This window comes from Echinops telfairi, unplaced genomic scaffold, assembly GCF_000313985.2.
Source record: "Echinops telfairi isolate 266 unplaced genomic scaffold, ASM31398v2 ScPeMD7_60;HRSCAF=208, whole genome shotgun sequence".
In the NCBI taxonomy this organism is placed as follows: Eukaryota; Metazoa; Chordata; class Mammalia; order Afrosoricida; family Tenrecidae; genus Echinops; species Echinops telfairi.
Window position 1 is genome coordinate 16,945,818 of NW_022103958.1, and position 6,935 is coordinate 16,952,752.

General features: G+C 44.6%; 1 pseudogene; it reads right to left on the reverse strand.

Moving 5' to 3' along the window:
• Nucleotides 1-2,616: 2,616 nt before the first annotated feature.
• Nucleotides 2,617-2,751, reverse strand: LOC115869911 (annotated as a pseudogene).
• Between the last annotated feature and the right edge of the window lie 4,184 nt (nucleotides 2,752-6,935).

Here is a 6,935-nt window from a genome sequence, read left to right on the forward strand (position 1 = left end):
TTATGGGTCAGTGAGGGATGGTCGTCTCTCATAGTGGGGCCGGCCATGTGGTCATCTTTGTGTACTGGCTGCTCTGAGTGGGAACATCTTCCTCCAGGATGTGCTCCACTCTGTACCTCCTCCCCCTTTATCTGCTCCCGTGTGCTCCGATCAGATATGTCCCTCTCCCAGAGCTGCAGATTCAGTGCCACCTTTGAAATAAATTCTTCTAGGGGGAGGGGCAGGTGTCCACGTAGTAGTTGGGATTGGGGCCAGTTCCTCAGACCTCTCCATTGGTTCCCTACTCCATGCCGGCATGTAGCATTCACATCTTGGAGCACTGGGTTGAAGTCTGGTCCCTCTTTCCCTGTGGAGATATAAACAATAGCCTCCCCTTGGGTGGGTTAGTGCCCTGTGTCCCCGCTACCCATTTCTTTTTTATTATTATTATTTTTCCCCTTTCCCCACCTCCTTTTTAGTTGTGTATCATGTGTATCCCTGTATTTGGTCTGGTCTTTGCCATACTGCCTGGTCCTCACTCCAGGAATGCTTGTATACAGTAGCTTTTTCCCTTTGCCCCTTTTACATTTTTTTTAAACTTACCTCAGTGGACTCATGTTGTACTTGTCCTTTTGTGCCTGACTTACTTCAGTTAGCATGATTTCCTCCAGTTCTTCCCATGCAGCGATGTGCTTCATACGTTCATCACTGCTTTTTAGTAATGCGTAGTACTCCATTGTATGTATATACCACAGCTTTTTAATCCACTCATCAGTTGATGGAAATTTGGGTTGCTTCCAACTCCTTGAAATTGTGAACTGTGCCACAATGAACAATGGAGCACAGATGTCTGGCCTTGGTTTGTTTCTTGCCTCTTCTGGGCATATGCCCAGTAGGGGGATTGCTGGGTCATATGGTAACTTGATTTCCATCTGTTTTAGATATTGCCAGATTGATTTCCATAGTGGCTGTACATACTTAAATGTCCACCAGCAGTGGATGCAGCCTCGATTTTTATCAATGCTTATGGTGCCTTACTTTAAGCTCCTCCCACTGCATTTATTTTCACATTGGTCAATGAGGTGTCGTCTGCAACAGCCTGAAGAACATAATTAGCTGGTGGGTTTTTCTCTTGTAGATAATTAACCCAAGGAGCCCTGTTGGCAAGTGTTGGACGGCTAACTGAGAGGTAGGCAGATCAAACCCACCAGTTCCTGCACAGGAGAAAGAAGAGGTGCTCTGCTCCTGTAAAGATTTCCAGCCTCAGAACAGTTGCTATGACTCAGAATCAACTCGTGGCAGTAAGGCTTTGTTTTGTTTTTTAAATAGTTAACCTATCCTACCATGATCAATTCTCTAACACTTTCAATTCCTTCTTCTGTTTACCAAGATATCTCTATTTCACTTACAGCAATTCGTCATTTTTCCCCTAAATATTAAGAACGATCTCAAGACATCCTGGTAGTATAGTGGTTGCATATTGGACTGCTAATCTCAAGGTCAGCAGTTCAAAACCACCAGCCATTCCATGGGAGAAATATGAGACTTTCTATTCCCATCAAGAGTTGTAATTCAGAACCCACATGAACAGTTATGCCATGCCTTCTAGGGTCAGTATGAGTCAGAATTGACTGAATGGCACTCAGAGAGAGAGAGAACAATCCCAGAAAAGTATTAAACATGTCTCCTAAGGTCCTTATCCTTATATTGACAAACTTTCTCTTACTCTGCTACTTGATCGAGCATCCTCAGAATCCGCTTCTAAGCGTACTCATCCCATTCCTGCTGAGACGTACTGAGCAGCTCCTGTACCTTCTCAGGTATGTAACCCTTCTCGTCCCTTAGCAGATTCAGCACTCCCTAGTAGGTTTATACCGAGATTTGATTCCAATTGTAGGTTGGGTGGACAGGAGGGAAGGTGGTGTTGCTTCTAAAGAGGAAAAAGCATCATCTTATAAGGTATTTGCCGCATTCAAGAGCTCTGCATTATCTTCATGAAAGGGAAAAGGGACATATCTTCCAATGGGAAGGAGTGGATCATTTCTGAATATCCAGAAGGTTCAGGGGAATCTGATATCTGAAGGTTCTCAAGTACATGAACCCAGATATCTGTCATCCGAGACTCAGGATTATACTTTTTTCTAATCAGTTCCTGTCTTTGACTTAGTTCATTTGCCTAGACTGAGAATTCAGCTTGTTTTGAAGTTCTATTAGCCTTACAAGTCGGTTTCCTACTTGCTCTTCAGCTCTGCCTATTGTCTGGCTGCAGGAGATGAGTGGGTCTAAGTGCCACTAAAGTGGTTCACTTTTTAAAAAATTGCTGAGTAATGTCTTCCAAGCTGGTTAATAGATTTTTCTCTCTTTAGCAAATCCATGGCAGTTAGCAGCAACTTCTCAATTCCACATTCTTTGCTTTGAACTTCTCATAGGCCACTGGCCTTGTACCAACTAGGGCATTCTCCTCCATGTGCATCTTGTTCACCACAAGTGAAATTCTAAGCTGTGCTACTTCAATACCAGAGCAGAGTTTCATCACCCCACCTCCCATCATCTAGTCTTGACAGCTAGTCCTATCAAAAATCACATCCTTAGAATGTATTGCCTTCAACCACTTTCCTTTTCATTTTTAATCCAAGGGAAAGCACAAACATAACTAGCACACATTATGAAACCAAGTGTCCCATCTGTGGGGGAGTCAAAGGAGTCAGCATATGATCCTTGGCCTGGGGAAAGCACCTTCATGATTGTGGTCTCTCCCCCACCATTAGGTATTCCCAGGACCAATTTCGATACTGACTGTATTAGGTCAGGATCCCCAAAGTGGAGCCTGAAATAGGGCATTTCACGAACGTAATTTATTAACAAGTGCTTTCTGGAGGTAAAAAACCCAGAATTGGTCAAGGGGAGAGCTTGTCTGGTCCCACAGGAAGTTTCAGAGAGTAAATTGCACACTGTTGCTAGTCCCACCTTGAGCCCCTCCTGTGTCAGTCCCCCATTGGTCATTTTCTGCTTGGCGAGCGAAAGGGCTACACCTGGGGGACAGACACAACAAGCAACTGGGGGAATCTAGTCAGGGCACTGGCAGTCTCTACGATAGGTAAGTTCTGTCACGACAATCCTTATTCTCTTGAGAAGAGACTTGACAAAAGCAAACAGTCGGGAGTTATTTGAAGCCAATCTGGAAAGCACTTTATACATATTTATATTAAAAATGTTAAATATAAATAACATCTTAAAAATGATAATAGTGCTTTATAGCACTAGTGTAATAATGTGTTTTATAAAGTTTATGCAAAGGACATCTTTTCAGCTGTGGCTTATAAACTACCCATAAATGTTCCAAATCTCTTTTACCAACTTGAACTTACATATGAGCAATTGGTCACCGATCCATTGTCAGCTCCTGGTCTGAATTTTGCTGGATATTGAGCTTCTCTCTCACCTCTTCCTCAGAGAGACAGTTTGATTTCTGGGTATTTCGTCTGGAGAAGTCAATCTGTATAGCTGGCCTTTGTGTTGTTGGAAAAAGATCTTTGCTATGAAGTTCTTGGTCTTACAAAATTCTATCGTGTGGTCTCCAGCGATGCTTCTCTCATCAAGGCCATCTTTTCCAACTGCTGTTTCCTCCCCCTTTGTTTCCAACTTTTGCATTTCTATTGCCAATAATTAGCAATACATCTTGAGTGTATGTTTGATCAATTTGGGGCTGAAGACATTGGTAGAATTCTTCAGTTTCTTTATCACTGGCTTTAGTGGTTGGTTCATAAATTTGAATCGTAGTTGTCTGAATTGAATTTCCTTGGATGCGCATAGATATCAGCCTGTCACAGGCAGCATCGTACTTCAAGGCAGATCTTGAAATGTCCTTCTTCGTGATGAATGTGACACCATTCCTTCTGAAGCTGTCACTCCTGGCATAGCAAACCATCTATTGTCTGATTCAAAAGGGCCAATGCCAGTCCCTTTCTGCTCACGGATGCCTAGGACAGCTATCTTTGCGAGGTCCGTTCCATTTGTGATGGCTTCCAATTTGCCTAGATTCATACTTCACACATTCATACTCCCTACGCTGCTTCTTCTCATTTTGAGTAGTGCCCCACCAGCAAATGAAGGTCCTGAAAGCTTCACCGCGTCATTATGGCCCATCCTACTTTGAGAAGGCAGCTTTTCCTCTTTCGAGTGGTATTTTGAGTGCCTTCCAACCTGCGGTTTTCTATGCCTCTAAAAAGTTACCGTCTCAGACACCCACGAGGGCAGTTCTACCCTGTGCTAAGGGGTCACTAGGTGTTGAAAGGAGTTCCACGGCAGTGGGTTTGGTTCGGTTTTCTTACAGGAGGGGCTGGTCTTCTGGAATGATACTTGACAAGGTTCTGTTGCTTTGTGTGAGCTTTTCAGAGTCTGACATTGTCCCACTGCTCTTCAGGAGGCTTCCAGTGGTTCATTCCTCAGAGGTGGACAACCCATTCCTGCTTCATGGTCTCTCCTTCGTCTGGAATCTCTGTTGAGAGCTCTTACCCAGCTGGTATGTGAAACACCAGTGATGTCGCTTTCAGCATCATAACATTGCGACGGATTGGAAATCCAGAAGGAGTGAATGGTGTTTCTGTGGATGATGAAGTGCTTAGATGAAGAGGCAAGCTTCCAAACAGAACAAAGGGATATACTGCATGGCTTGAAATCAGGAAAGACGCGGGACTGTGCGGTGTCTTTTCACAAGATATCGATATTGAGCAAATCACCTGAGCACCTGGATGATTTGATGAAGAGTGTGGCATCGGGATTGGAAGAAGACTCGTGAACAACCTGTGATGGGCAGGGGACACAACCTTGCTCGCTGAAGGTGAGGAGGACTTGCCAATGAAGATGACAGCCTCCAGTATGGACCACACTTCAACCTAAAGGAAAAGAAAAGCCCCACAACTGCAGCAATAAGCAATATCATCATACATAGAGAACAGATTGACTTTATCCAGAATTTCATTTGATTGGATCCACAATCAACCCCCATGGGAGTAGCCATCAGGAAATCCAAGGAGGCACTGCATTAAGCAAATCTGTGGTAAAAGATATCTTTAAAGTGGTAAAAAGCAAAGACGTCCCTTTACGGACAAAAGTGTGCCTGTCTTAAACCATCATATTCTCAATCGCCTCATATGCCAAGCTAGGCAATGACTAAGGACAATCGAGGATTTATGGTGGTGGAGAAGAGGATGAAATATACCATGGATTTCCAGAAGAATGAGTTGATCTGTGTTAGAAGGAATACAGCCAGTGTGCTCTTTAGAAAGGAGGGTGGGGAACTTTGTCTCGGGTGCTATAGATAGGTCACTAGAAACTACTAGCCCCGAGAGAAAGACCCTGTGCTTGTTAAAGTAGACTGTTAGTGCAAAGAGGAAGCCCCTGAAGGAGATGGATTGAAGCCCCGAATGAACCCAGAGAAGAACAATTAAAAGAATGGTGCAGGACCTGGCAGTGTTTCATTATGAACTGGAGCTGACTTGACAGTACCTAGCAATAACAACTATCAATAACAGATAACAACATGACGTGCACAGAAGTAACAGGAAGCAGGAGTCTCAAGCAAGTTGGGAAGGAGACATCGAGAGGTTGAGACTGACCATGGAAGTGAGGAGAAAGGCTATAATTACATGAAACTGGAGATAAACAGATGAACACCTGGGTGTCCTGGCAACTAAAATCTGGAGCTGGACAGGAAGCACGGACAGATGTGTCTTGGAAGAAGTACAGCCAGAATGTTCCACAGCGGCAAGGATGGCGAGGCTTTATCTCACATACTTTGAACATGTTGTCAGGAGAGACCCTGGAGAAGGACAGTGTGCTTGGTAAAGTGGAGGGGGCAGTGAATAGAGTGAGGCCTTTAAAAAGACGGATAGACACCGTGGCTGCAACACTGGGCTCAAACATAAGAACACTCGTAAGGGTGGCGCAGTAGTTTATTCTGTTGTACATCGGGGCTCTATGAGTTGGAACTAACTCCACAGCACCTAACAATAACAACAAACCCTGCCTGTCCTGACAACTGAATCTGGGATTGTGCAGGAAGCAAGGCTCTCCGAATAGGCTGCAAGCAGCTCCCTAGAATCCAGGCTTTAGAGAATCAGAGGCAGCCCAAGGGTTTCGTCTGTCGTACACTTAGCCCCAGTCTCAGTGAAATCCTTACTCACTCAAGGCAGAAGCTCTCAGTCAAGCAACATCACACTGACTCCAAGCAGTCCAACATTCCGTTGGCTTTCAGTGAACACCAGCAAGCTGGGGCCAGTTCGCGTCCAGGGAGATGAATACGATGCCTGCTGGTGGACAAGAGAACATTGGCTATAAAGAACTGGAAAAAAAAACGAGGGAGTAGTTGGAGCCAGATCAAGACCAGTGAAAAAATAAGAATGTGACCAACAAATCAACTGAATGACAGGAAAGATTTTTTCCCCCAGGCACTGCAGGAGAACACATTGATTTCATGGGAAATGTGTACTGACTGTGCACCAGAATGCTAGGCAGGGGCCAAACCTTCCAGAGTATGCATATCCACTGCCTTCCGTAGATTCTGGTCCATAGTGACCCTGTATAATATTTCCAAGCCTGTGAATCATTATGGGTACAGGTAGCATCCTCTTTGTCCCATGAAGCTGCTGGTGGGTTTAAACCAGTGACCTATGGTTAGCAACCTGATGCTTACGTGACAGCACCATCAAGGACATGGCATTAGCTCGACCGCTGCACATTTTCCCATGCTGTGTCCTCTGCCCAGGAACATCTTTCACATGCTACTGTTTATGAGTGTTGAACTGATTCAGCTCATAGCAACCCCAGGTGACCGAGTAGAACTGGCTGGCAGTTAACAGCCCAATGCTTAACTACTACGCCACCAGGCTCCTCATTTTATATCTTGTCATCGTTACAGGAGCCCATCACCAAGTCTTTGTCCCACTAAATGACTG